This window comes from Silurus meridionalis, chromosome 22 (genome assembly GCF_014805685.1).
Source record: "Silurus meridionalis isolate SWU-2019-XX chromosome 22, ASM1480568v1, whole genome shotgun sequence".
NCBI classification, from domain to species: domain Eukaryota; kingdom Metazoa; phylum Chordata; class Actinopteri; order Siluriformes; family Siluridae; genus Silurus; species Silurus meridionalis.
In genome coordinates, this window is record NC_060905.1 from 19,699,139 (window position 1) to 19,708,068 (window position 8,930).

Consider the following 8,930-nt stretch of genomic DNA (forward strand, 5'->3'; position numbering starts at 1 on the left):
AACAACCTCGTGTCTGTGCGGCAGCAGGTATTTATAACTGCGCTTTTGTTTTGTTTTTTACCACCTGCTCGATTCCGCCTCCGAAACCAGCACAGACGCACCTGTCCTTTACTCTGATTGGTGGAGAGCCAGGATCGGTCACGTGGTACGCAGACAGGTAGGTCTGATTTAGCCCTGAAACGGAACGGTGGTTGCCTTAGCAACGCTCAGACAATCTCTTTCAGTTCGTGTGTGTGTGTGTGTGTGTGTGTGTGTGTGTGTGTGTGTGTGTGTGTGTTTCCTCTTCTACCTTCCTCGTTTGTTAGGTGGGGAGCATTCTTAAGGTTTCTAAGCGAGCCCAACCCTTTACTACAATGTAGCTGCCATGGCTCAGCCCTATGCAGGAGTTTGGAGAAACAGCACTTTGAAGGCCTCTGTGACGTTGCCTGCTCTGTTCAATCTCATTGTGAAGCTGCAGCACGATGTTTGTGAGTCACAGCACGCTTACAATGCTTCTGACCCAGAGGAACCTCTTCCAGGATCCAGTGGGCATGAGGGCTGGATTCTGATTGGTTGTGACTGAAGCCCACAGCATGGCAGAATGCAGGGAGTGGGCTTGGAGGTGGAGATGGACAGAGGCCACAGAGCTGACTGTTGACCTACAGATCAAATCATCTAAAACAGATCTTTACTTCCTTCATGTGTCTGCTCTTCGTTTTAAATGCTGGAGAAATGTGTATCCGATTTCCACAACCTGTTCATCTTCTGTACATCCCACCAGGAGCTTCCTCATACTTACTTCATTACTTACTACTGAAGCTATTCATGAGATTAATGAGAGTGTGTGTGTGTGTGTGTGTGTGTGTGTGTGTAACAGAAACACACAGCAGTATAAATGCCCAGGAGGGGATTAGCTCTGTACCACCCAGGAGTGGAATTTCTCTAACAAAGATCGGAGTGTATTAAAGGTCTGATTGTGTCCCTCGTTGTCTGGAGAACCCGAGCAGATCATCAAGGTGTGCAGTGACCATGGTGTGATTGTGTATACATGACTCATTAGAGACATTCTCTTACTGCAGGTGAAGAGCGTTTCCTATGAGCTCCTTCATCTCATACACACATATTTATGGCTCAGGATTTCATCATAAATGTTCATCACTCACCAATAAACAGAAAACTGAGAACATTCTGATTTCACTTTCTCACAGGGAGTTCTCACGCCATGAAACACTCTCTCTTTTTCTCAGTAGTGTTCGACACACTGCTACAGGAACACTCTGTGTAATGCTGCTCTAGAACCTCACACCGAACTGTGCAGGATAATCATATCAGGAGATCATGTAATCTCATGTAATCTCATGTAATCTCATTAAATTTTTGTAATCTCAGGTAATCTCTGGTAATCTCATATAATCTCATGTAGGGACAGGCGTGATTATGATGTTGCTTTTATACAACATTCCTATAAGTAGAAGAATCAACGTGACTGATGCCACATGACCAATGTCTTTATTTATTTATTTATTTATTTATTTATTTATTCGTTTATTTGGTCCAAAAGTGAAAATAATTTCCACATAAGCCAAAGTTTTTTGTGTTGTCATGGTAACGCATGGCGCGAGTGAGCGGCCATAGTAACGGGTCAGGGTGTAATGGAGTGTAATGTGTGTAATAGAGTGTAATAGACACAGAAGGCTGTCAGTGTCAGTCAGTGTCTCGCTCAGTCAAGTTAGCGTGTTAGCGTGTTAGCGTTAATGACAGGCCTGTGGCGTTCAGGGCGGTGTGTGTTTGCTCCTGTAGCCGAGAGGAGATCAGCAGCTTCGAGAACTATCAGTTTCAGTGTTTTATTACACAGAGAATGACAGAGAGAGAGAGAGAGAGAGAGAGAGAGAGAGAGAGAGAGAGAGATGTAGCCTCAGGAATGCCTGTATTACAATTTCGATAGTTTCTGGGTTGGGAAGGTAAATACCGTGAGGAATGTCACTGGATTGTTAATTAAAAAAAAAAAACCTTCCGGAATGGAAGAGAGAGAGAGAGAGAGAGAGAGAGAGAGAGAAAGAGAAAATATCCAGCAATGTGACTGCTTCGGCCTGAAAGCCAGTCTGGGAAGATAAAAAAAAGCTTCCTGCTCTCCTGCATAGCTAGGGGAATCCCTGTACAGGCCTCGAAACTCACACACACACACACACACACACACACACACACACACACCTCAGGAATTAGGTCATATCAGCCCTTTATTTAACATTTCATTCCCATTTCAGAACTGATTAATGCAGTGTGGAGAATGAGTTAGAAGTGGAAGCAGGTGAGATGAGAGAGAAGATCCAACTGTCCAGGAGAGAACAAAAGCACTGAGCCTCTTCCTGGTCCACACAGAAGATTGTCACAGAAGAATCTTTCATTCACAACATTCATTTTTATTCCTCCACTGTTTGTCTTTTTCCACAGAGTTCAACCTCAGTTAGAGTCTATAAACACATTATTACAGCTTTTTCTCACAAACAAAGATCGTCAAAACGTTGTCATGTTGTCAGTATGATCACAGTGACAGATAATGCACGAGGCTGAATGTCTTCTGTTCGGTGTAACTTTGAATTTCAGCAGCACAAAATGTATTCATTCATCCATTGGTGTTGGTGGTGTTGGTGTGATGGTGTTGATGGTGTTGGTGTGATGGTTTGATGGTGTTGGAGTAATGGTGTTAATGGTGTGTTGGTATTATGGTGTTGCTGGTGTGATGGTGTTGATGGTGTGATGGTGTTGGTGTGATTGTGTTGATGGTGTGATGGTGTTGATGGTGTGATAGTGTTGATATTGTTGATGGTGTTGATGGTGTTGGTGTGATTGTGTTGTTGGTGTTGATGGTGTGATGATATTGATGGTGTTGGTGTGATTGTGTTGTTGGTGTTGTTGGTGTTGATGGTGTGATGGTGTTGATGGTGCTGATGGTGTTGATGGTGTGATGGTGTTGGTGTGATTGTGTTGATGGTGTGATGGTGTTGATGGTGTTGATGGTGATGGTGTTGATGTGATTGTGTTGATGGTGCTGATGGTGTTGATAGTGTTGATGGTGTGATGGTGTTGGTGTGATTGTGTTGATGGTGCTGATGGTGTTGATGGTGTGATTGTGTTGATAGTGTTGATGGTGTTGATGGTGTTGGTGTGATTGTGTTGTTGGTGTTGATGGTGTGATGATATTGATGGTGTTGGTGTGATTGTGTTGTTGGTGTTGTTGGTGTTGATGGTGTGATGGTGTTGATGGTGCTGATGGTGTTGATGGTGTGATGGTGTTGGTGATTGTGTTGATGGTGTGATGGTGTTGATGGTGTTGGTGTGATTGTGTTGGTGGTGCTGATGGTGTTGATGTGATTGTGTTGATGGTGCTGATGGTGTTGATAGTGTTGATGGTGTTGATGGTGTGATGGTGTTGGTGTGATTGTGTTGATGGTGCTGATGGTGTTGATGGTGTGATTGTGTTGATAGTGTTGATGGTGTTGATGGTGTTGGTGTGATTGTGTTGTTGGTGTTGATGGTGATGGTGTTGATGGTGTTGGTGTGATTGTGTTGTTGGTGTTGATGGTGATGGTGTTGATGGTGTTGATGGTGCTGATGGTGTTGATGGTGTGATGGTGTTGGTGATTGTGTTGATGGTGTTGGTGTTGATGGTGTTGGTGATTGTGTTGATGGTGCTGATGGTGTTGATGTGATTGTGTTGATGGTGCTGATGGTGTTGATAGTGTTGATGGTGTGATGGTGTTGGTGTGATTGTGTTGATGGTGCTGATGGTGTTGATGGTGTGATTGTGTTGATAGTGTTGATGGTGTTGATGGTGTTGGTGTGATTGTGTTGTTGGTGTTGATGGTGATGATATTGATGGTGTTGGTGTGATTGTGTTGTTGGTGTTGTTGGTGTTGATGGTGTGATGGTGTTGATGGTGCTGATGGTGTTGATGGTGTGATGGTGTTGGTGTGATTGTGTTGATGGTGTGATGGTGATGGTGTTGATGGTGTTGGTGTGATTGTGTTGGTGGTGCTGATGGTGTTGATGTGATTGTGTTGATGGTGCTGATGGTGTTGATAGTGTTGATGGTGTTGATGGTGTGATGGTGTTGGTGTGATTGTGTTGATGGTGCTGATGGTGTTGATGGTGTGATTGTGTTGATAGTGTTGATGGTGTTGATGGTGTTGGTGTGATTGTGTTGTTGGTGTTGATGGTGTGATGATATTGATGGTGTTGGTGTGATTGTGTTGTTGGTGTTGGTGTTGATGGTGTGATGGTGTTGATGGTGCTGATGGTGTTGGTGTGATTGTGTTGATGGTGTGATGGTGTTGATGGTGTTGGTGTGATTGTGTTGATGGTGCTGATGGTGGTGATGTGATTGTGTTGATGGTGCTGATGGTGTTGATAGTGTTGATGGTATTGATGGTGTGATGGTGTTGGTGTTGGTGTGATTGTGTTGATAGTGTTGATGGTGTTGATGGTGTTGGTGTGATTGTGTTGTTGGTGTTGTTGATGTTGATGGTGTGATGGTGTTGATGGTGCTGATGGTGTTGATGGTGTGATGGTGTTGGTGTAATTGTGTTGATGGTGTGATGGTGTTGATGGTGTTGGTGATTGTGTTGATGGTGTTGATGGTGTGATGGTGTTGGTGTAATTGTGTTGATGGTGTGATGGTGTTGATGGTGTTGGTGTGATGGTGTGATGGTGTTGATGGTGTGATGGTGTTGGTGTGATTGTGTTGATTGTGTTAATGGTGTGATGGTGTTGATGGTGTTGGTGTGATTGTGTTGTTGGTGTTGATGGTGTGATGGTGTTGGTGTGATTGTGTTGATGGTGTTGATGGTGTGATGGTGTTGGTGTTATTGTGTTGATGGTGTTAATGGTGTGATGGTGTTGATGGTGTTGGTGTGATTGTGTTGATGGTGCTGATGGTGTTGATGGTGTGATGGTGTTGGTGTGATTGTGTCGATGGTGTTGATGGTGTGATGGTGTTGATGGTGTTGGTGTGATTGTGTTGTTGGTGCTGATGGTGTGATGGTGTTGGTGTAATTGTGTTGATGGTGTGATGGTGTTGATGGTGTTGATGGTGTGATGGTGTTGGTGTGATTGTGTTGATGGTGTGATGGTGTTGATGGTGTTGGTGTGATTGTGTTGGTGGTGCTGATGGTGTTGATGTGATTGTGTTGATGGTGCTGATGGTGTTGATAGTGTTGATGGTGTTGATGGTGTGATGGTGTTGGTGTGATTGTGTTGATGGTGCTGATGGTGTTGATGGTGTGATTGTGTTGATAGTGTTGATGGTGTTGATGGTGTTGGTGTGATTGTGTTGTTGGTGTTGATGGTGTGATGATATTGATGGTGTTGGTGTGATTGTGTTGTTGGTGTTGGTGTTGATGGTGTGATGGTGTTGATGGTGCTGATGGTGTTGGTGTGATTGTGTTGATGGTGTGATGGTGTTGATGGTGTTGGTGTGATTGTGTTGATGGTGCTGATGGTGGTGATGTGATTGTGTTGATGGTGCTGATGGTGTTGATAGTGTTGATGGTATTGATGGTGTGATGGTGTTGGTGTTGGTGTGATTGTGTTGATAGTGTTGATGGTGTTGATGGTGTTGGTGTGATTGTGTTGTTGGTGTTGTTGATGTTGATGGTGTGATGGTGTTGATGGTGCTGATGGTGTTGATGGTGTGATGGTGTTGGTGTAATTGTGTTGATGGTGTGATGGTGTTGATGGTGTTGGTGTGATGGTGTTGATGGTGTTGATGGTGTGATGGTGTTGGTGTAATTGTGTTGATGGTGTGATGGTGTTGATGGTGTTGGTGTGATGGTGTTGATGGTGTTGATGGTGTGATGGTGTTGGTGTGATTGTGTTGATTGTGTTAATGGTGTGATGGTGTTGATGGTGTTGGTGTGATTGTGTTGTTGGTGTTGATGGTGTGATGGTGTTGGTGTGATTGTGTTGATGGTGTTGATGGTGTGATGGTGTTGGTGTTATTGTGTTGATGGTGTTAATGGTGTGATGGTGATGGTGTTGGTGTTGATGGTGATGGTGTTGATGGTGCTGATGGTGTGATGATATTGATGGTGTGATGGTGTTGGTGTTGGTGTTGATGGTGTTGATGGTGATGGTGTTGATGGTGTTGGTGTGATTGTGTTGTTGGTGCTGATGGTGTGATGGTGTTGGTGTAATTGTGTTGATGGTGTTGATGGTGTGATGGTGTTGGTGTGATTGTGTTGTTGGTGCTGATGGTGTGATGGTGTTGGTGTAATTGTGTTGATGGTGTTGATGGTGTGATGGTGTTGGTGTGATTGTGTTGTTGGTGCTGATGGTGTGATGGTGTTGGTGTAATTGTGTTGATGGTGTTGATGGTTTGATGGTGTTGGTGTGATTGTGTTGTTGGTGTTGGTGTGATGGTGAATTTTTTCTGTTTGGTGTAACTTTGAATTTCAGCAGCACAAAATGTATTCATTGTTTTGCATATTTAATTCTATTGATTGCAGGAGACTGAACAGGATTCACACTTTTCCTGTACTCTATTACTGTTCGTTTGTTTCTTGCTTGTTCTTCCATTTTCAGAAATTGTAATTCTGTGTTTTGCTGTCTGTACACACTCGAGATTCACCTTTGACCTGTTTTAGAAAAACGTTTGATGATTGGTTGATCTGATGCCGTTCGCTCGCCTTCATTAGTGACGTTCAAGATTCATCTGCACAAGTCATCAATCAACACATTTACACAATAAAGTTGATAAGTATTTTAATAATGACAGATTCTGACTTAACCATTTTACATTCAATGACTCATACAGTGAACTGATGTCCAGATGTTTTGGAGGTTAAATTAATTGTACCAAATACTGTGCACAAGTGACGACATGAAGTGGAGGTTCAACAAGTAGTTTTGAAAATTGTATTACTGTTCTGAGAAAAACTATTATTATTATTATTATTATTATTATTATTATTATTATTATTATTATTATCTGAGGTCACAGTAAGTTCCTGGTTGAGATTCACAGATTTGTGTTGAATATATAAACAGGTTGTTGTCATGGTGTTGTTGGTGTTGGTTTGGTGGTGTGATGGTGTTTGGTTTAATGGTGCTGGTGGTGTTGGTGTGATGGTGTTGATGGTGTAATGGTGTTGATGGTGTTGATGGTGTGATGGTGTTGATGGTGTGATGGTGTTGATGGTGTGATGGTGTTGATGGTGTGATTGTGTTGATGGTGTTGGTGTGATGGTTTGATGGTGTTGGAGTAATGGTGTTAATGGTGTGTTGGTATTATGCTGTTGATGGTGTTGGTGGTGTTTGTGAGATTATGTTGGTGTGATGGTGTTGATGGTGTCATAGTATTGATTGTCTGATGGTGTGATAGTGTTGATGGTTTGATGGTGTGATTGTGTTGATGGTGCTGATGGTGTTGATGGTGTGATGGTGTTGGTGTAATTGTGTTGATGGTGTGATGGTGTTGATGGTGTTGGTGTGATGGTGTTGATGGTGTGATGGTGTGATGGTGTTGGTGTAATTGTGTTGATGGTGTGATGGTGTTGATGGTGTTGGTGTGATGGTGTTGATGGTGTTGATGGTGTGATGGTGTTGGTGTGATGGTTTGATGGTGTTGGTGTAATTGTGTTGATGGTGTTGATGGTGTTGGTGTGATTGTGTTGTTGGTGTTGATGGTGTGATGGTGTTGGTGTGATTGTGTTGATGGTGTTGATGGTGTGATGGTGTTGGTGTTATTGTGTTGATGGTGTTAATGGTGTGATGGTGTTGATGGTGTTGGTGTGATTGTGTTGATGGTGCTGATGGTGTTGATGGTGTGATGGTGTTGGTGTGATTGTGTCGATGGTGTTGATGGTGTGATGGTGTTGATGGTGTTGGTGTGATTGTGTTGTTGGTGCTGATGGTGTGATGGTGTTGGTGTAATTGTGTTGATGGTGTTGATGGTGTGATGGTGTTGGTGTGATTGTGTTGTTGGTGCTGATGGTGTGATGGTGTTGGTGTAATTGTGTTGATGGTGTTGATGGTGATGGTGTTGGTGTGATTGTGTTGTTGGTGCTGATGGTGTGATGGTGTTGGTGTAATTGTGTTGATGGTGTTGATGGTTTGATGGTGTTGGTGTGATTGTGTTGTTGGTGTTGGTGTGATGGTGAATTTTTCTGTTTGGTGTAACTTTGAATTTCAGCACAAAATGTATTCATTGTTTTGCATATTTAATTCTATTGATTGCAGGAGACTGAACAGGATTCACACTTTTCCTGTACTCTATTACTGTTCGTTTGTTTCTTGCTTGTTCTTCCATTTTCAGAAATTGTAATTCTGTGTTTTGCTGTCTGTACACACTCGAGATTCACCTTTGACCTGTTTTAGAAAAACGTTTGATGATTGGTTGATCTGATGCCGTTCGCTCGCCTTCATTAGTGACGTTCAAGATTCATCTGCACAAGTCATCAATCAACACATTTACACAATAAAGTTGATAAGTATTTTAATAATGACAGATTCTGACTTAACCATTTTACATTCAATGACTCATACAGTGAACTGATGTCCAGATGTTTTGGAGGTTAAATTAATTGTACCAAATACTGTGCACAAGTGACGACATGAAGTGGAGGTTCAACAAGTAGTTTTGAAAATTGTATTACTGTTCTGAGAAAAACTATTATTATTATTATTATTATTATTATTATTATTATTATTATTATTATTATCTGAGGTCACAGTAAGTTCCTGGTTGAGATTCACAGATTTGTGTTGAATATATAAACAGGTTGTTGTCATGGTGTTGTTGGTGTTGGTTTGGTGGTGTGATGGTGTTTGGTTTAATGGTGCTGGTGGTGTTGGTGTGATGATGTTCATGGTGTAATGGTGTTGATGGTGTTGATGGTGTAATGGTATTGATGGACTGATGGTGTTGATGGTGTGATGGTATTGATGATGTGATT

The 8,930-nt window shown here is 42.4% G+C and overlaps 1 long non-coding RNA gene across 1 annotated transcript; it reads left to right on the forward strand.

The window, feature by feature from the left end:
• Positions 1-32: 32 nt before the first annotated feature.
• On the forward strand, positions 33-1,165 carry LOC124375759. Its single transcript, XR_006923724.1, has 2 exons — positions 33-157; positions 306-1,165. It is a non-coding gene; the product is annotated as an uncharacterized LOC124375759 (long non-coding RNA).
• The last annotated feature ends 7,765 nt before the right edge of the window (positions 1,166-8,930 follow it).